The 22,145-nt window shown below is 38.1% G+C and overlaps 1 protein-coding gene across 4 annotated transcripts in view; it reads left to right on the top strand.

The window, feature by feature from the left end:
• The window catches only part of OSBPL6 (oxysterol binding protein like 6), a 97,112-nt gene that overhangs the window by 5,139 nt on the left and 69,828 nt on the right, over positions 1–22,145 (top strand). The window lies entirely within an intron of this gene.

Raw genomic sequence — 22,145 nt, 5'->3', positions numbered from 1 at the left:
AAATCCATCTCCTTCCCCCCTACCCCTTCCTGTCAGTTAAATACAAGTTGTCTTTCCACATTCACTTGTGCCTGACAACTCTGCTCTGTGTTTAACTTCCAGGAAGTTTAGGCAGGTCACAGTTGCTACCTGGTGTAATATTCCTGGGTGACATAATCATGGGGAAAAATAATGCATTCTCTGACTGAAGGGAAAAAAAAAAAAAAGAGTTCTCTAACTCTCCCTAACTGTGACCTATATTGTGTGGGTGTGCAAATATGCTGTGGAAAGCTAAATGTAAATTACATGCTGTTCCACTGAGCAGGCTTTTCTTGGTTCTCCTAATAATTGGTAGCGTAGCCTACATACAAAACCCATGGTCAGTTTGCAGTATGCAATTCAGTGACATGCAAGGCAATGCAATTATTATTTGCAATGCAAAATAATCTTTAAAAAACCCAAACAAGGTATTTTCTCTAGTAGCTGCATACTCTGCCTCTTGCCCAGTCACCATAAATACTGTTTTGTGACAGAGCTTGCAATTAATAAAAAAGAGTGGCTTCAGTCTCTAAATAATACAATAATGGTTGTTCTTTCTTTTGATGTCTATTGAGGATTATTGGGGGAGGCCTCAAACCAAGTCAGAAATGAGGGTTAGAATTAGCCCCCCTGACCAACCCTGAGACCCTTACAGACCTCCCCAGTAGCTCCACATGGTTGTGCAGTATCTGTGAATTTAAGGGAAAGAAACAGAAGTAATCTATGATATGCTTTTGAATTGCCTTTTCTGGTGATGCAAAGGTTTTGGTTGGATCTGCAGATACTCTGAAATGTAGCAATGACATGGCAGCTTGGGTTCATAGCTCCTACCCTTTCCATCACAGCTGCTGTGCGTCTGCCTGCCTGCTGCAAATCTAAATTTTCTGAACTACATTTGGAAGAGGACAGGGTGTCAGATTTTTTTGCCTTTAAAATGAATGAATTCCTATTCATCAATTTCTTTGGGTTTTCATAGTGTTTTGGCCAAAACAATGTAACATCAATCTAGAAAGTGTAGGTTCAGCTAAAACAGCCAGTTGTAATCATATGGCCTTTCCTAAAGCTGTGATATTTTTCTTAATACCCTTGGGTTTAGGTTTCCAGCTGAGATGCCCAGCACAGATCTGCAGAGGCTGTGTAACAGATCCCTGCTCATGGTTCTCCTGATGTTTTGTGCCTTGCTGAGTGCCTCGTTTTTCTCCCAGCTGTATGACCTTTGTAGAGCCAAACACCCACTTGTCCTCTCTGACAGGAGCACATTCTAATAGTTGGAATGTTGCTCTGTATGAGGGCAGCACGGGGCAGAGAGGGAAGGAGGGAGGGATTGTTGCCTCCAGCTCTGATTCCTGCTGCCTTCCCAGCCCAGAGCTGTACTGGCCCTTGGCTGCTGCCTTGAGGTGCAAAGGCATGGAGATACTATTATTCCTTGCCACCTTATGGTATTTCTGGTGAAATTACCTTCTGACATATTCATGATTAGATTTCCCCCTCAATGTTCTTCAGCATTTTTAAAGATTCATTCAGTGTTTTCAGATTTTTATGCTTTCTTCTTAACTTTGTGAGCACTTTAGCTCTGTCATTTTGCATAAAGCTGTCAAATACCAGTCATAAACCTGTGCTGTATCTCTTTACTATTCTATATATTATTGACTCTTTGAATTATTTTAAAGTTACACAGAATTCTTTTGTAAAGTATGAATCCATTGAATCTTCTACATTTTCTTCATTCTTTTTCATGTCTTTTTGTAGTAAATCAGTTAAAAATAATTTCAAAGATGGAGTAAGGAATAATGCTGTGTAAAATGCAGGTAGATAATAACAATAACTTGATAAACGTGGTGGATTTCCCCTAAGGGGAGCAGCTCTAGCCAACACCAGATAAAGGGGCTTTACATACAGTAAACCAGAACTATTGAGGTTGTGATTGATGTATATTAGGTTCATAGATCTCTATAGAAAAAAGGCAGTATCTCGTAAGAAAGAAGCTTTTTTTTTTTATGCCATTGCATAAGTTCAAAGGTAATGAACATAGTTAAAAATTATGTTTTTATTTTGTGTTGTGCTTTGTCTGGTTGTGGGCACTGCGCTCAGTGCTGAGAAACGCTGAGCATGCTTGTGGGGGGTATGGCAGCTTCTGAGATTTTATTCTTCAACATCTATGGCAGCCTTCCCATTTTGGAAACTAGTGGAAACAAACTGCTCTTAAGGCTGCAGATATCTTGAGGAACACATAGTTCTGCTTTCTTGGCTGATTCTTGGGTGGTTTGCCATGAAAAATGTGTCATAGCTGTGTGATATAACACTGAGAAAACCACCAACATTGCTAAATCTGTTTGTAGGTGAAATTTAGTTTCTTATAAAGAAATGTAATGAGTACAAACTTATTTTGAAAACTAATTTTTTAAAATCCAAATGCATCACGGGTGTGTTCATCCCTTCTGGCTTTCCAGCACTGAGACATCTTCCACAGCTCTTGTCCTCTTTATCATTCTGTCTGTCCTGCACAGGTCACTCCTCACCTGTTAACTCACTGCTCCTGGAATTGCAGACCTGTGCCCAGGCTCCCTGCTCCTCCTGGTGACACAGGCATGTCCTTTTGGCCAGGCTGGTGATGCTCCATGCCTGTTCCCTCCAGCTGCCACGCCTGTGTGCTTCTCCTGAGGTCCTTGGGGGGCAGTGCCAGGGGCTGGGGGTATAAAAGGAAAAAAACCTTGGAGAACAAAAGGCCTGGATAGTCACAGTCCATCTCTTATGCCTAGAAGCAGTGAAAGGTGCCATTTCTTCTTTCTTAGCAGCAAGTGAAATATTTTTGCACTTTAGGTTGGTGTTTCTGTCAAGGTGGGTTATACATCTCAGCCATGCTGAAGCAGATTTAAACATAATGGTGCAACTTCCAAATGCAGGTTTCTCATTTAGGAGGACAAGTCTTAACAAAAATAAATGTCTGTATGTGTTGTGAGACCCAGAAAGTAATTCAAGCAGACTTCTGTGAAATTTTTCTTTTTAAGCAGTCTTGGTATGCTGCAAAAATGAATTTAAAATCTTTAGTTACCCACAGGTAACAGCACAGAAAATCAATACTTTTTCAGCTAATGTCAATTTTTTCCATTAAAAGATAAATGAGGAAGTGTGAAGCTTCCAGTCTTCTCAGACTTCTGTGTGCTTCCCAGACAGCTGGTTTTAATTTATCTTTATATTTTGTATAGTGTGTACTTAGTGCTTGTCATTCCCATGACCAGCCATTGCTTGTACTTATGAATTAAATAATCAAATAATGATGCAACTGTGTATGTTTTAAAAGCCTTTGTTCAACTAAGAGGGTGAATATTTTATTCGAGGAAATTAAACTTTGTAGGAAACTGAAAATGATCCCTATCATGGCTTAGATTTTTACTTACTTGGGAATGTGCTGGCTCATGTTATCTTTGTAGTCACTGACATTTATCAGTGTTTAAGTACTGGTGCTTTGCAGAGTCTGGTCTCACATTTAATTTTTATAAACAACAATATTATGAGACACAATAGGCATTTTACAAATAATTTCAAAGGCTAAAACATAAATATTTGAAGGAAATGAATGGACTGTAGGTTTCAAACTTCTGCTATAGACTTGTACTCTACGTAGCCTTTTGTCTTCTGAGGGTCTGACTGGGGAAGTGGAGACCACTGCCCTGGATCTGTAGAGTGAAAAAGAAAAGGAAAATGACCTTCCTAAGTTTAACAAATGCACAGGCAAAGGCCTGCTTTTTAAAATAGGTACAGTTTCCCTGTTTCAGGATGCTTGTTAAAAATCAGAGAAAATAAGGATGAATTTGAAAATTTCTTTCTGGAACACTGCAATTTCCAACTGAATATCTACAGTGCTTTTCTCCCCTTGTTTTTAGGCTGCCTTTTAGATTTTTTATAATTGGAAAGCTGTCCCAAAACATATTTATCAGGTGTCACTATGTAGCAGTAATGCAATTAACCTTACGAGTCCTTTGTACTTCCTTAGTGTATTTGCTTGGTAGTCTTTCAAGAATTATTTTACTGCTATCTTCTGGTGTTGATTAATTTTGGAACAGGTACTGCATACAGCAGGGGAGTTTCTCTTCTGTGTAAATGGCTATGGGCATCTTGGCTGGGGTTACTGACACATATTTGGCTAAATGCTGATTTACCAGCTATTGTGAAGGACTGAAGAACGTTGAAAAAATTAACTGAGTTACTTAAGAAAATTACTGTTGTCCTTACAGCTGGAGTAATTTCTCCTCTCAAGGAAGAAAAAGAAATTGCAACAGAAATTGAAAGTCGGTATTGAGATAAAACAAATGTCAAGGGTAACAAAATACTGTACTATGTTGAGGTATAACATTGTCCTAGAGTGCCTTAAAAAAAAGTGTCTAAGTTCAGTATCTTGTTCATTCTGTGGCAATATACACATTAATGAAATGTTTGAACAGAAAAACACTAAATCTCGCTTTTGAGTAGAACTTGGATGCTCTAATTCAGTTTTCTGGTATAACTTTCTCAAGATATATTTATTTATGATAATGAAAGTATTACGAATGCTGATAAAAATCTTTTTGGGATAACATTTATGTATATCACAATAGATTTTCACTGTCTAAATGATAGATGACTCAGAATCAATGCTTTTTATTCTAATGAATTTACAAATACTGAGTTTATAATTTGTGAATGGTAACAAGGAGGGGAGGGAGAAATTTCATCTCTTTCTATATTTATGCTATCTTTTATGGCTTTTAATATTTTATTAGCATTTTATTGTTTATACTTCTGGCATTAATCTTGCATAAAGTATTGTTTTAGGACTATTCTTATGCCCAGATGTTGTTGCCAGATAATAGTAGGAGATTTTTCAGCAACGAAGAAATCAGTAGGCAACAGGAAGCTTAAAAAGGAGATGCTGAACTTCAAACCGTGGCATTAGAAGCTCAGAAAAACCTGAGGACTTGAGTTGGAGCCTCTGACACAAATTGTGAGGGCTGGAGCACATCTCCCATGAAGACAGGCTGGGGGAGTTGGGTTTGTTCAGCCTGGAGAAGAGAAGGCTCCAGGGAGACTTTATAGCACCTGTCCTTACCTAAAGGGGCAGGACAAGGAGCAAATAAATAAACTGATCAAGAGTGGGTTAAGGTCAGATGTAAGGAAGAAATCCTTCACTATGAGGGTGCCTCAGGTTGCCCAGAGCAGCTGTGGCTGCCCCATCCTTGGCAGTGTTCAAGGCCAGTTCGGACAGGGCTCTGAGCAGCTCCATCAGCTCTAGTGAAAGGTGCCCAGCCCATGGCAGAGGGTTGGAACTTGATGATCTTTAAGGTTCCTTTTTACTCAAGCCATTCTGTGATTCTATATGTAGGTTTTCATTGCTAGCAAAATATGAAGTGAACCCTTCTATTATTTTTCTGCTTTGGTGGTGGTGGTGCCTAAATCATCTGTTTCATAAATGTGTGATTCCTGAAAAGAGAAAAGGGGACGCTTGTAGTTTGGTCACCAGTTTTATTCATGCAAGTTTATCACTAGAATTCTGCCCATATTTTGTTGAGCCTGTTCTGGAAAATCCAAATTTGTCAACCATCTTACATGGGAATAAGAAACTCTGAGTGGGAACAGTGCTCCCTGATTTGTCAAAGTCAGTGAGCAGAGGGAGGAGGAATACTTAATGAACTCAGTTTGACTGGAGTTTGTGTCAGCCAGCACATCTTCTTGGCTCAGCCAAGATCACAGATAAAATCTTATGGTGGTTGTTAACAGCAAAGTTGGAGGTGTGGATGGAATCCTGGCAACTGAGGGATTTGTGTTACGTGAATGAAGTCAGATGTCGTCATGAAAGAAAATTTTTAGTATCCTGTCTTGAGTATGCGTATACACCCAGCAGTGATAAATGCCCCCTTTTCAGGCTGAGAATCAGTCCTAACAGAATTGCAGGTGAAGGCTGAGCTGCTTCCTTCTGGGAAATCATGATGACAGTAATTGAAACAATCAGATTTATGCTCAGCTGCTTACTGCTGGAGGTCTTTTTGTTATCTTTAACTCAGTGTTAATTTAGGTCACCCTTTAGTCTAAGTAAAAGAGACCACAAATGCTTTTTCTCTTGACTCTGTCTGTACAGAATGTCTAGAGGATGCTGTTCATTTTGGTGCTAGTTTATTTTATGAAATGTCTGTTTGATATAAGAATGAAAGGGCTTTTAAAATAATTCGATAGCTTACAGTATGCATTAATTTATTTTGGGCATCTTCTTATATTCCTGCTTTTATGTATGGTACAAAGTCCTTAAAAATGCTTGTTTTATTGGCAATCATCAGGGATGCACAAGTGCAGCAAGAGCCTGTGAGTCTCTAATATCTCTGTCCTGCAGCTTGAAGGGTGCAAGCAGTGTCCTCCTTGAGCCCTCCTGAGACAGATGAGGAGCTATGTGTGCAGTAAACTTTGAGGTCTGCCCATAAATACTGTACAAGGAAAAGTGTCTTCCATATATTAGCTCACAATTGAAAACAGAATGCAAATAGAAAAAACCCACAAGAGTTACCTTTTTCCTTTGTAACACCAAAGTAAAGTTGTAACTCATCATTTGCTCACACAGCTCTTCAGAAAATTAACACACTTCCAATAGATGTAGTTCTAAGGACAAGTCTTTAATTTTCCTGTTATTTATCTTCTGAATACAGTCCACCAATGTCATTTGTTTCATTAATGTTTCAGAGTGCATAATAATTTATAATAGAGAAATGTGACTGCCCTTGTCTCTTCCTCCAGGCTTAAATAAGAATGTTTTGTCGTATCTATTTATATTGTGTATGTTAAAGTGTCATTATGAACCTGAAAATGCCTCTGAGTATGTTTTGTGGAAGTTGAAAGCCCCTGAGTGACAGTGGCAGGACATTGTTGACCTTGTTGGTGTTTTAAGTACTAGTGGCTGTGTTTTGGGATGCAGAACATCTTGATAGTCAGTTTTCTGTGATGTGGGCCTCTCAGATGGTCTTGTTCAAGTGTTCTCAGTGGTAAAATCTGCTTGCTTATGTTAGAGAACTGGAGTGCTTTCCTCAGATAGGGGAATATTTCTGAAAAGGTGAAACACATGGAAGGAGCCACCTACTGTGGAAATAATGGAGGCTAAGAAAGTTATTTTGACAAAAATAGTTGCAAGTACAAGCAAATCTAGTTAAACAAACAGTATATGAGAGCTTTCTGACCAGTTGTGGATAAATAAGTACAAGATTTCTAGAGTTGTATCTCTTTTTCTGCATAGTGGGAGCTATTCCCAGGCCTTGGGAACTGAGATTATCTGTGGGGGAAAAAGTAGTTAAGACAGGATCCTTTGAAAAATACAGCTAATGAGTTTGAAAATATTTTTTGCCTCTCCTAGACATGAAAGATGAGCACAGGCTGGATGTGGTGCATTAGGTCTGCTGAGCCTGGTGTCCTGCCCATGGCAGTAACTCAGGGCAGGGAGCACAACATCCTGCCCTTACCAAGCTTTCCCTCTGCTGTTGGACTGGGAAGCATCACAGGGAGCTCAAAATACCTATGTCCCCCACCCACCCAGCTGGTCCAGTCTCTTCCTTAAATTTGGCACGTGTACGTGCTTATAATAGAGTGCTGCAGTGTGTGTAGGCTTGAAGAAACCCAGAGACATCCCATCCAGTAATGGGGGCTGGGGAAACCTCATGGTGCAGGGCAGACACCAGAGTGAAAACAGAGTAAACACAATTAAAAGAAAAATGTGGGCCATTTCCCATCCTTCTGCTAGCCTTAGAGGATAGGCTGTAAGTTTCTGCATGGCTCTGGGGCCAAGGGAAACCAGGGAGGTTCAGGTGGATCTGAGCCTCCTGTGGGCCCTGCAGAAAATAGAGAGACAGTACAGGGATCCACAGAAAAGGATTTGTGACTCTGTTGGATTAGGAAGTGCAATTTATTGGTTTGTTGTACTCTGAAAAATGCTTCAGTTTTTTGCCTTTGTTACTGAATTTGTATTAAGTTTAAAAATATTTTTCATAAAAGGTAAAAAGGGAGAAAGTTTTGGAAAACTGAAATTTTATCTGAATGCATTTTCAATGAAATGTTCATTTTGGTGTGTCTTGATGTTTAAAAGTATTTTTAACTTGAAATTTCTCCTTCCTTCCTCCTCTTGGTCTCTGAACTAAAAAAGAATCTGCTTCTCATGCAGCCAAAATAGGTTCTTTTTTTCAGTTAAGGATTTGAGGTTTATGAAACATGTCAATAAACATGCCCAAGGAAAAACTTGCTTGTTCCAAAAATATAAGGCAGACTTTTCTAGTTAAGAAAAGTCATCCTAGCATATGGTGTGTTTCTTTTAAGATGCAAAATACACATACACTGAGATGAACCCTCTGGAGGAACTTTGAGGCAGTAGCTCTTGCTCTTAAAGCTTCTGTCTTCATTTGTTTCAGCAGACGTTTACATTCTGAAGATTTTTCTTCCCAATTTCTAAAAGACGTTCATGGTGCCCTGCCAAACTGTTGTTGACAATCTGTTTCTGGTAGGATACTGTTAGATATAAATAGCGCCTTTTTTATGTCTAATTTTTCAAGCCAGGAGAAACATTCAGATTTGCTTTCAGCATGAGTCTAGAATAACATTGTCTCTGCCATAGTAGTTGTTGTAGTCTTGTATGACAACTGTTGTACACATTGTTTTACACGACGGAGGCTGCAGAAGGGATGGGGTTTTCTGTGTGATTGATGTGTTTGTGCTCGTAGGGCTGCCTGATGTGGTTCTTTCAGTGCCTCACTTGCTGTGGCAGCAACCTGTGTGCAGTGTCACCACGCTACTGTGACCTTCAGACAGACCAGCAACAAAAAATACATCTTGTTTTCTCAGCATCCCAAAAGCCAATTAGGAATGGTTGCCTGAGCAACATAACATCGTTGTCCAGTGCCACAGGGAAGGCTGTGATGCCAGTTGGACTGTTCTCCCAGAAATGGCACACTTCCATGCACAAAACCGTGAACTAGCAAAGGAATGTTTTTGCTTCCCGTTCGTTTTTCATCTTTGCTTGGACTCGCTTCTGCTGAAGTGGTAGAAAATAAGCAAAGGCATAGAGTAAACAGAGGAGTAGAAGATAAAAGAAAGGGCAACATGAACAAAGAAAGGAATCCTGTGGGAAACAGAGGTGGGAATGCTCTGCGTTTTGGATATAGGAACAAAGAAGTGGAAAAAATCTGGCAGAAAAGATTGTCCATGTGGAAGAAGCACTTAAACAGAATAAAGTCATTTAGAAAAGAAATGAGGGAGAAAGAAAACATGGGCGATGCTGGAGGAGCAGTGTAAATGGGTAAAAATGGGAAATATCTTTTTTTCAAGCATGTAATGCTCTTACATTAAAGCTGTATTAACTAATGAGATTTGTTAACTCTGTTTTGCTGAAAAATCTGTGTTGTTATTTGTTTTAGTTTTTGTTAATTATAAAGAAACCAACAGACTTATTGATGCTTTGATACTTGGTTAAGTTTCCCTAAAACAAAACCTACCAAAGATCTCTTCTGGATTCAGTTGCTTATTGATCCTGTGTGGTTAAGGCCCACTTGTATTTTGCAGCCAACAGCTCACAAGGGAGCAATATGGCTGCTAGCACATCTGTCTGCCTTTTTTCTTCTCAGCTTGAATGAAGAACTACCTATTTACAGCTAGGATAACCGTGGGGAGGCCTTGGCACCCGTCCAGACAAAGGGCTCACAGTCACGTCTCTACATCACACAGAGATCCTCTAGCTACTTCCCTGCTGTTAACCCACCTAATTTTCCTTATTTTATACATATATAGCCCGTGAATTTTTGGATAGCTCATGTGCTGTATGAAATACTTGTTCCATCTGTTCAGAACATTTGAGCTTTATAATAAATTCAGAGCAGTTCATAGGTTTAGAACTTGACTATTTTTTTCAGCCAGTAAAGAGTTATGTGGAAGTCTTTCAAAATAAAAGCTAGGCTGTGAGAAGAGAATAACACGATAGACTAAATAGGAAATAAGGAATATTGAAACTAGATGATTTTTAAGGTCCCTTCCATCCCAAACCGTTCTACAATTCTATGAAATATTTTCTTCAGTGTTTTTCCTGAGTGGGGTGTATGTGTTTGAATTTTAACTACCTGAGGTCTAACTTAAGACTCATTTCTTCTGCCACTTAGGTGCTAGCTTGTTCAATTTTTACAGAAAGATATTCCTTGTCCAGAAGTGTTTGTGTTCTACTTTAACAGCTTTTCTGCTATGTAATTTCGTTATGAATGATGTAATCTTCGAAGCTTTTATTTTTTCCTCTCCAGTAGCATGGTCTGATGGCATCAAAAACATCTGTTACATTGAGGTGTGTTCTAATATATTAAAATCTCATTTTTGCTGGTTGCTGTAGTGCTCTGCTCTATCAGATGCTTTTAATGTAGCTGCTACTGTGAGCAGTCACAATGACAAAGGACTTGTGCATGTGCAATTTGGTTTAGAAATCAGGTTTATATATTACAGAGCTCTAATGCCAGCTACAGAAAAGCTCATCTCTCTTCCCTAAATAGCTTAATAGTTGACATGAATTTATTTTCTACTTTCATGGTATCCAACTTCTGTTCTTGTCTTTTTTATATTGTAATCTCACCAGCATCTCCTGAAGGAAAGGTAAAGTTCTGATGGCTCTATCAGCTTCTTATGCAAATATCAGCTACCAAAGTAACAGAAAATGAGAAACCCACTCCATAAAAGCACCTATACAGGTTTCCCTCTCCTGTGTCTCAAAATTAAGTTTTCAGAACATCCCTCTTAAAAGGACCCGTCTTTTTCTGTTAGAGGATCTGCACTTGGTTGGGGTTCCTTTTTGCCCTGTGAAGCTTGTTTATAAAGCTGGAAGCAATTGCAGTGACTAGGCACATGCAATAGCCACCCCACTGTGGGAATGGGAGCAGGTTTCTTGTAAGAGCTTCAAGTCTGCCATTGAGAATTGTTGCTTATTTAAATTTCAAGTCTAAATCGAGGCTAAATGCAAATTTAGGAGGTTAATTTTAGGACACACCTAGCTAATAAAAAAATTTACTCTTATGTCTAAGGTAAAAATAAATAGAATGAAAATAATGCTTGGTTACACTGTCCTCAGCAAAAGGAATCTCTGTTTATATAAATAGAGGTATTTATTTATTTATTTATTTATTTATTTGAATGAAGAACAGTACATTTTTGAAGTGTAGTTGCAGATAAAATTCTTCATATCTTTAAATGAAGATACGTATAGATGTTATAAATAATAAACAGAGAGACCTAGGGTATTTTCCTTAACATTGAGGGAATAGTATAAATTTTATTGAACTGTTTTGATTTATTTTCTCTCTCTCCCTTGGAAGAAAAATCTTTTATGGTATGTGCACATAAAGATTTATAATTTTTGTCTCTTGACTAAAAATATAAATAGATATAAAAATGAGAAAAGGGTTTATTTAGTCTTTACTACAAAAATTGGGTACCTTATACTTTGCAAAGCTGTATATTTTATGAGTTGTTCAGTAAATTCTAAGTTCTACACCTAGATTTTCTGTGTTTAAAAAATAAATTTATGATGGTCTCCTTTTGAAAAATAAAGTTATGATTCTGTAATTGTAGAAATATTTTTTTCCTCTTCCATTGTCTCCTCTACATGCAGCCTGTGTGATCTTATTTTCCATTCTTCTGACCCCATATTGCTCAGAAGATCTCTATGTATTATTATTTTTATTAGATTAAAATAGAATTCTGGATACATTTTCTATATGTCAGCTATTAATGTGATTGGGAAGGGACTCTGTGGGCTTTTAAAATTTATTTATTTGTGTGTGTTCCTATGCTGGAGTGCCTTGTCATATGCAAGTCAAGTGGCTGGGTGAGTCACTGTGGTGTTCAAGTCAGATTACAGTCAGCTTCTCCCATCTTACTCAACTCTTTGGTGGTGTATGGTCACTGCTGATGAGTCATCTCTCTCAACTTCACTGATAAATTCCTGGTATTTCTGAAAAGTTTGTTACTGTGGCAGATGATACAGAACAAATTGGGATGGGATATTTGCTAGGATGCACACCATAACTGAGAGCTGCTAACTCAGCACTGGCTGCAGAACTTTTGTGTGCAGTGCAGTTCAAAATATGCTTCTAGGACTGACACTTAAAACTTTTTTTAATCACTACATAATGAGGTTTTATATTTTGAAATTAGTCAAGTTACATTTTTTTCAGGCAGCTCTCAGAACAGAGCTGCACTTTTGTAGGCATTAGGGAATATTTAAGACTAGGAAGAGATGATGGATGTCTTGCTTGGTGTGCTACGTGAGACAACAGAAAAACCTCCACTTAAAATTCCTGCAACCATCTAATTGATCTGCACTGTATCATCTGCAATAATTCTACTCTCTGCTTACACCAATTCCATTTAGAAACATAACAAGACAGGAGCGGAAGTAACTGTTGCAAATGTGGAATATGTAAGATTTACTTATGAAAGGATGTTCTTTGATGTTTTATCTTTTTATATTTTCAAGCTTAAATAGCAAGAAGGGAGATTTGATGTGTGAAACAGAGAGAAGCCAACAAGGTCCAAGTGATGCCTAGGTGTTAGACAATTTTCAAATTACTTGTTGGTAGAATTGCCTTGTTAAAGTTTAAGGCTTGGCATGCATCGGTGATCTCAGTGGGTTGCCAAAGCTTGGGAAGAAGGGTAGTGGACACAAAGAAAGCAGAATTTACAAGCCACAGGACATTTGGCAGAACTCTCGAGGTAAGGAAGAAACTAATAAAACAACCTCAGCAACTGTGCTGGATCAGCTCCGGCTGGGTAAGAGGTGCTTCCAGCAGGGGGAGATCAGGACCAGACTCAGGATGACCGACTCAGGAGAAGTGAGAGAGAGCCGTGGACTGTTTAGCATTTGAAATGAGAGAATCATTAGCCAATAGAAGATAGAATACTGATTAATAACAGAGCTATGTAACTTGTAGTCAATACATACAAATTCCTTTGTTTGCTAAAATGTACAACTTCCAAAACGTTTTGCTAGTTGGTGTGCTTGATTTGGGGAATACCACTGAGCACCCAGGTCTCTCTCAAGTGTGTCACTATTGGCTAGTTGCACGCTGGGTTGTGAGACTGAATTTTGTGGGCAACAAAACCACACGTGTTATTGAATCACATCACATGCAGTTCTGCAGTGGGCAATAATTCCTGAATATCTGTAAAAATACCTGCTGTGGCCAGAAGTCAGAAATACACCCAACATCATAAATCCTATTGTGTAAAAATCCTAGAGATAAAAGAATGAATGATGCTACCAAGAGAGCAAGCCTATCACCATTGTCTTGAGGTACCCCAGTGCCTTGGAGGCATATGCCCCAGCAAGGAGCTCGTACTCACATATCATGTGCCTTTCTCCTTTCTTTCTTTCTGAATTCTGAACAATGACTGGATAATGCTATACAGTTGATCAGTGAATATGAGCATGTGAAGAGCTTTTGAGAAATAGTAATTTGATTATCTGTACTAAGAGAAAACAATTTTTTATGATATTTAGAATGCTCAGTTTTCCATTTTGGTACTTGAATAATTATGACTAAAATGCTTTCCCAAAGAAGTAACAAAACAGCAATTTATTCGTAATTCTGAGGGGCTTTTTCTTTGATGATTTTTGTGTGAAGTGTGAAGGTGCTCTTTAAGTGATTTGTATTTTGCCTTAGCCTGGAGCTGCTGCACCCTTATCTCCCATGTGGCTTTGAAGACTTGGTTTGTAGCATTGCAGATGTAAAGATGATGTATTTGGTCATTATGTGCTCTATTTGTTCTGGCTCTAATAGTGGCTTTTCTGGTTCAAGAAAGGCAATGCAAGCAGCATCTGCAGCTTTGAAGCGTTTTTGCAGCAGCTTCAATCTTCATAAGTGTATCAGATTCTTCCAATGAATAACTACTTCACAGCACTGTTTTCTCCTTGGTGGGTTTGCTTTGTATGTGATGTGTTCCTTAGGAACAAGTCTGTTTCTTTTGTGTGGTAAATCACGGTGAGGATTTCTGTCTTTTCCGTGTATCTTTTGGAGTAAGAAATGAGACCCATTAAATGTCAGTGTTGATTTCAATGAGTCTCACTGGTAACAAATACATACATGTGTAATATCCTTGAACTGGCTATACTAATACATAGACTTTTTTTTTTAATTGCAATTTTCCAAGGTGAGCTTGTAAATCAAGATATACTGGAGCTGTCTTTCTCTGAAAAAGGCATCTAGGATTCAGCTCTGCTTCTTTGTCTGATGTGTGAATATGCTACTTAGATAATTAATCTGGACTTCTGTGATGACAGTTGTCATGTATAGAAATAGTATTTATACAGTAATTGTCTGGGGATGCTTGTAGGTGGTCAGGAAGTGCTGGCATTTCTGGTGGTGCTAGTTAATTCCTGGAAAGAGGTCTTGCTCCTGTAGCTCCCTGCATATTTCAACCTTCATTTGTAGTTCAGAAGGACAGAGTGACCCAATATGGGTGTGATGTTTTTCCCTTTCCCTGAAGTTTTGTCAATACTTCAGTTTTAAAGCATTTATTAAATCATCTCAATTAGGATGCATTTTTTCATATTACATAAAATCTGTATATTAGAGCTAAAGTATTTCTGTGATAATTGGCTTTTGTGGCCTTTCAGCCCTTTCAGATGGGCAAACAGTAAAAGTCTAAAGCATTCCAGGATAAATATTTCCGATTAGAATAGTTAACTGTCGTAGTGTCGCTGTGACTAAAACTCTTAATTTTTCTATGTGCCTGTAGAGTTTAGGACACTGCAGAATATCCCTGGTATCTGCAGAGTGGAGCATAGGCAGTGAGTCATAAATGCTCTCCTACCTTCACAGTCTTCGGGAGGGAGGATAATGGAAGTGTGGTGTTCCTGACTCCTGGCTTCTTTCCAGGGGCTTTCAGGCAAAGCAGAGTGGCAGCAGTCACAGTGGCTTTTGTGTTGGCAAAGCTTTACTGAGTGCATGGGTCACACCAGCACCTTTTCTGGCATGGCAGACCACTAACTGGTGTTAGTGAAGAGTGAGATTTGGTTGCTGTCAGTTTGCTTTTAATATGGGACTCAGTGGGCTCTGACCATTCCCAAGTTTTGAATTACTGCTCTTGTATTTGACGTGGGTGTGCCAGCTTTGCCAGGTAGGAAATTAATAACATTCCTTTTAGAAATGAAATGATGAATCCTGGGTTTATGCTGGTATGGAAACATGCTAAACCAAACAAAGATCGGAACTTTTAAAAAACATCCCACATTCCTCTAATTTCTGCTTCTTATTTCTCTTTTATTTCCAAATGTAATAAAAAATTACTGTAAAGTTTTTTTCTTTTCTTTTTTTTTTTCCTGGCATGCTATTGTATAATTTTTTCCAAATGCTAGATAAGGGTTGTTTGGATATTTGCAAATCAATAAGCCACTACCCTTATTGTATTGAAAAAACAGCTCAAAGAGAGCTACTTCAACCTTCTTGCACAATTAAAATACCATTAAATAGTTACAGGCCTGTAGGGACCATACTGCAGAATGTAGGTGTTGTTTCTGTCCTGGTTTTTAGTTGTAGAATGTCACTTTGCTTTTACATCTTAATATGTTCCCATGCTTCCACAGAGAGAAATGTAATTGCATGCAATATTTGTTTCTCTTGGAGCTTAGTTCATACTTTGGGGTGTGGGTTTGGTGGTGGCTTTTTCTTTTAGGGGAACTGTGAGTTATTTACTCAATTGCAGTGAACTGAATGAAGAGGACAAGTATGGACCTGATGACAAATTCCTCTTCAAGTTCTTCACTTTCTAATGTGATGCTTTGAGCTCCCCAATTTCACTAAATCTATTCTACTGGAAGTGGCCATGGGACTTTATCATTTCCAAGGAAACAAAAGGAGACCAGTCTCCCTGATGGTCAGTGACAGGCACTTCACTGACCACTGCTCTTGTCAGGATGTTCCAGCAGGTCCATATGAAGGCTCAGCAGAGATGGTGCTCTGCAGTGTACACAGCAGTTAGATCAAGGAGAATTGAACTGACAGTTGTGGGCTACCTAGAAAATTCTATTTATAGCTTCTTCATGGTAAAGAATAATGGATTTTTTTTCAAATTTGTGATTTCTGTTTATCATTGTGTATTGCATTCAGGACAGCATAAGGAATCAGAGCTTTTTCTACAGTTCTTTTTGTCTTGCATTATTTTCAGCTTCAAAATTGTAGAGAGAGAGAGACATCCAGGTAACTGATCCTATACTGGAGCTTCTGTTTGTGGCAGACTTTCACATGCCATTAGTTTAGGTGACATTTTCCTTTTGATTTGTAAATAAAAATCTTATCCCAATGTTGTGTAACAAAAAGTAGGAGTATTTTAGTTGATGATGTGAACCTAGAACATTCAGTGTCAGCAGGTTGGTTTTTGCCTCTTTATTTTATGCAGTAAAATCATGATTAGAGCTTTTAAAGGCAACAGTAGTAACTTATCCCTCCCTGGAACAGATAATATATTTATATTTGGAAGATTCTTCAAGAAAGTGGTACCTCAAGTCTTTGGCTCTATTCCATTTGATTGAATATACCATTATTGGAATTTTTCATCATAATATAGGTGATGAGTCATTTCTGATTAGACAAAGAGCAAAGAATCAATCTATAAAGAAACCCAAGATTTGAAATGACAGTCACGACAGACTAAAATAAGGAAATGTTGAAAACCTGGATATGTAATTCTGTAGTATCTCCATTTAGTATGCTTTTATTTGTCTAGTGAATGAAATTATAAAGAAAAACCTTGAAAATCTCTCTCCAATTAATGAAAGCTACTGTCAGTATGGTAATAGAATGAATGCTTTAATGAACTATTCTTTAACTAGTTCTCCTTGTATAACCAGCAGTAGTTTACTTAATGCAGTACAATATATGATAGGCTTTTTTCTGTTAGATTCTTTGAACTGTTAACTTTCAGTTTACTTCCCTTGGGACAGTGAGGTGATGGTTGCACACAAATATATAGAGGTAGGAGCAGAAGAAGAAGAAGGCAGCAGAAATGGAGTGACAGCCCTTTTTCTGTGATGCATAGACCATACAAATGTGAAGCCCTTATGGTTTCTTTGATGTAAAAGTCCCAGAAAAAGGCCTTATTACTTGTTCTTTATCCTGTTGTGAGGATTTACAGAGCAGCTCATCAACATCAGTGCCATTGTCCTTTTTGTGGAAGGTAGAGTTAAAATCTGCATTCCCTGTTATTGGCCTTGCCAGCAGTCACAAGCCATTCAAAAATCAGTGATTTTTTTCTTTGAAAAGCATCTTACTGAAGTACCAGCTCCAGCTTGGTGAAGCCCTCAGAGCAGCAGGAGATGGAAGAGGAGAAAGTAAGATATTTGTGATGGACAAATGTATGTAGCTTCCTAAAGGACTTGAGAAAACATGCCAATATTTTAAGAAAATGAAACAATATTAGACTTATTACATATATACTGGGTACTTGCTTTTGCTTAATGTTTTAAAGTCATAGGAGGTAGCTGAATATTTGCTGTATACACACAGAAAAATGAAAACTGGGAGTATTTTACTTGATGTTTCTTTCACTTGTTCTTTCTTATGCATCTTCCCTGTTTAGAGGACAGGCTGGGTTAGCAATTTTATTTGTCTGAATCAAATTTCAAAGAAAATGTGTAAATAGTTTATAACACATCCTTCTCTTATTATCTTCTGTGCTATATAGTGCTGCAATTGTGAATATTGCAGTCTTAATCTTACACTAAAGTTGCTGGATAATTCTTTTATTGGATTTTTGTCTCCTTTCCAGCTGAAGACATCATTACCTCATCTTAGAAGGACCAGAAAAAAAGAACCATCAAGCATTTCATCTAGGAGTTTTTGTTTCTATTTGTTCCTGCTTTATGATTTTGCTATTTCCTTCTCAATGGAGGAAGGAGATGACTGTGTTAGAAGTAGCATCTCAGGAACATGGTCTGTCTTGTCAGCACTTCAGCATTCAGTTTTGCTATGCTAAAACTAAAGGAGGCCTCAACACAATGTTGATCCTATGGGGATTTCTGGCTTTGGTCATAAACTGCCTTTCCTCAAGTGCTTACCATCCTCAGTAGTGCTGGATTCAGATTTCTGTATGTATTGGAAAGCCATCTCTCCCAAAATGTTTATGACCACTGAAAACTTACCTCAGATTCCTTTTCCTACAGCAGTTCATTACCACACAGGTGGTCTTACATAGCTGCTGTAGCTCTCTACCTTTTTGCTATGCCATTTCTTTGTACTTTTAAGTTCTCTTTGTCTCATGGATGTGATTAAAGAAGCTGACACCATTAGCAGGTAAAATTAATATTGCTGTGATCTCTGTGACATCCTTAGCCTATGATTTTTTTGGCATGTGAATTAATTCAGTGTATGGCAAATATTGGCACTTGGCTATCATGGGTTCCTACCGGTAACCACTGCAGACTGAAATAGCTTGTTTAAGCAAAAACCAGCAGCATTAACTTTGTTAATTAATATAAAAGCTCTTTAGTTTTATATGACTTCCATTTTGGATTCATTATGACAAGTTAGAAATCATTGTTATAAATAATGAAAGAGGATTTTTATTTAAACCTCTGCATGAAAATATGGTCTGGAAAAGCAGGGCTTATCATCTTTATAAATATGGGCTTGAGAGTTAGCTCCTGCTGTACTGTTCTCTGGAGGCAGAACTTGACTTAACACCTTGTGCCACAAACAGCATTTTAAACAGGGCAGCAGTTTATTGTGGAGTGTGAGAAGAAACAAGTTTTTTGCAGATCACATTGACAAACACAATCTGTTAGTGGTTTGCTTGTGTAAAGAACAACACTTAGAAAGCAGGCAAAAATAGTTCTAAAAAGACCTAAATAGGCCACAGCAGAGTCATATCCAGCTATAATTTACCAAACATTGACAAAATCTTTTTTGGTTCATCATTGCCATGTGGAGAACTCTGTTGTACATTCTGTTTTTACATCTCTGTGCTGCAGCAGGCAGACTTTATTTATAAACAGTCAATTAGCTCTATCATCTCTAATTTATGGAATATATTATGTCAGGGAAATACCCATCTGAAATTTGATACTGTTATTCTAGAAAACATGCAGATGTGAGGGATCTGTATACAGTTAATATTCCACAAGTCTTCTCTCTGCTTCTTCAAAGTGGAAATTTGTAGATGCCAGTTTTGACGTAAAAGGTTCCTACAAAGGCCTTTCCAGTCAAGGATGAATAATCTCAGAGGTGTTTGGAGTTATTGATCAGTTTTATTTTTGGAATGTACTAGCTGCACAGATTTTTAATCTTTAATTGGTCATACTTAAGAGATTTTTTTTTCCATTGAGGCCTGTGATATAAATTAATGTAAGTATTGAATTATTAGTAATAGCTGCTGTAGCACAACCCATATGTCTGTGTTGGTTTAGTTGTTGTGTGTGTAGCTTTTCATTGCAAACTAGATAGGTGGTGGAGAGAAAACGGAACAATTGTTCCAGACAGTATTCCAGAAAGCAAGGGATGAATGTGGGTTGCAATGCTCCTGCATTATCAGCTGTGAAACTTTAGGGAAAGATTGAGGCAGAGGTACCAGAGGAAAAGTGAGATGTGTGCAATGCAGAGCCCCTGTGAACTTGCTAGTGGGATTCTATTGCAGCAGTGGAAGCACAAATACCAGTGGCTTATGTCATTTTGAAACCAGTTTTGTGTGAGTATGTGATAAACAGGAGGACATTCTTTTAATGAATGACATATTTTCAGCAGTTGCTGTACAATAATAGAAAATTATGTATTTCTGTTTGGTTTGCTTGTTTTGTTTTTGTTTTCCATTTCTCCATTAACACGAACTGAAAATGCTTCACATTGTTTCTAGGAAGCCACAGCCTTACATGGTCCCATTAATACTTTCAGGTTGTAAAAGCTTCTGATGGCAAACTCGAGAACTGTTGCAATCATATTCTATTTAATTAATTTTTTTTTTTAAAGACAGAATGCTGCAACCTGCCTGGCTCTGTGCTGGGAGTGCTTGGTACTTACACAGCCATGTCTCTGGATGTTGTACAAACTATCCTGTGTGTACAGCACAGCAAACATATCATCTTGATGGTTTGAGGTAGTTGGTACATGTTAATTCAATGATTTTCTTTGGTGCTTTATCCACTACTTAAAAATTTTATACCTCTGAAATACTTTTCAGTGTATCTTTTCATTACAAACCCATCACAAAAGAAGAAACCATCCTCCTCCTGAGCAGGCTGCCCCATATGTGAGGAATTACTAAGGAAGATTGAAATACTGCAGAGTCATACTGACTTCATTGCATCTGCAGTTCCAGTTTGTTTGCAGCTCACTGTTCTAAGTGCAGAGGTCCAATTTATAGTTATTTGCTTACTAAACTTAGATTGGAAAAAAATAGAATTTAGTGTTACTGGTCTTTTCAGGAAGTGAATATTTCATACCCTCATCATAACTTACATGATACCATGCAGAAAACAGAGGTGCAGCATGGCCATCTGATGCAGGGATACTGTAAGCAAGTGAGGATGTGACAGTCCCTGCTGACATCTGATGCTGGTACTTAATTCTCCAGTCCCGCTGGGGTTTGGAGACTCTTTGAGTGCAGTGAACTCTGCTTTCCTAGGTGGAATAAAATTGTTCTTTGGTTCAATTTAATTGAGTTAAAAGTACATAGGAATAATTTTGCTATTCTCATTTCTATTTCAGGTACGATAAAATGATACCGTAATTAACAGATTGATAGAAAATTGTTTTATGGGCTATATATAGCAGAAGAATATCTGGGAATTTTCACACAGAGGTGAAACAATCCCAACACTTCTGCCATATCTGGGACCAATGGTGTCATCCAGAACATGAGGAGAGGGGAGTCCCCTCTGTTCAGGGCAATCTGGTTGTTTGAAGAAACCACTTTCACTGAATTGCTCATTTTCTTATGTGGTCTTCTGGATAGTTACCATACAGAGGAGAAGACAAACAACTAAAGACAAATAAATAAATAATATTTAATTTCAACATTTGGCTTTAGAGAAATATTCCAAGAGTTATGAAGTATTTTAATGCTTTTCTGCTTTTTTTCTTTTCTGTAAGAAGTGTGCATATAAAAATTGCATTATGAAAAATTAGCCATAATCCATGTTCCAACAGTCACAATTTCTATAAATTATTATATATAATTATAATTAACTATCCACTGCTATTACCATTTTGTTGATTAAGAGATGATAGTGCTTTCATTGCAACAGTCCAAAAAAGCATACTTTGAATAATTGCAGTACCAGAAGGGAAAAACTGTTTCAGGTTTTTTTTCTTTAATTCCCTTCTCTAAATTTGTTCCTGCACAGTTCATCTTTCTGTGAGCTGGAAAGGCAACAGATTTAGGTCACCTGCATTGTAGTTTAGTCACTCTTGGTCAATGTCATGTTAGCTCTACTGCTCTAAAGATTACATTTTCTGAGTCAGTAAAAACCCCATGGAGCTCATGGACTTATTTTGTGAATTTTTAGACTTCCCCATTCATATGAACATCAGCTGCCTTCTAAAACAGGAAGCACAGAACAGTGGAACAGTCAAGACTTTCTGTTATGTCATTGATGTTCACAAGCATCAGAGGACAAGATGTTTTTTTAGATGACCTGAGGTTTTCAATTATTTTTAATTCAGACAGACCTTAAATCTAAATTCATTCCTGATAGACCTTACTTTTATCTGAATGTATTAGAGACAGAAACCTTACATTTCCTGTATGAATAAAGCAAGGTTGCTATTCACTGGTACTTGTGATCCACCCCATCCCTCTGACCAGCATGGAAATGGTCAGGCCTGCAGGTGAGCCCTCTCAGCTCTCCTGGTTAACATCATCACTTTCTGAAATAGAGCAGCAATTCTGTTGACTGCTAGGTTTTGCATCCCTCCCTTGCTGTGCCCTGAGTGCAGCTGAGTCACTGCCTTTGGCCAGTGCTGGATTTGCCTCCTGGCTGTTCCTTTCAGCTGCGGCGTTTGCTGTGACGTTAATGCACATCAGCCAGCAAAGTGCTGAGTGCTGCTTTCACCACTGAGCCTTGCTTTTGGCTGCTCAGACTTGCTTAGCAGCTGACCAACTCTGGG

Source organism: Molothrus ater, chromosome 7, assembly GCF_012460135.2.
Source record: "Molothrus ater isolate BHLD 08-10-18 breed brown headed cowbird chromosome 7, BPBGC_Mater_1.1, whole genome shotgun sequence".
Taxonomy (NCBI): domain Eukaryota; kingdom Metazoa; phylum Chordata; class Aves; order Passeriformes; family Icteridae; genus Molothrus; species Molothrus ater.
Note: the sequence above shows the minus strand (reverse complement) of the source record. Positions and strands in the feature narration are given on the sequence as shown.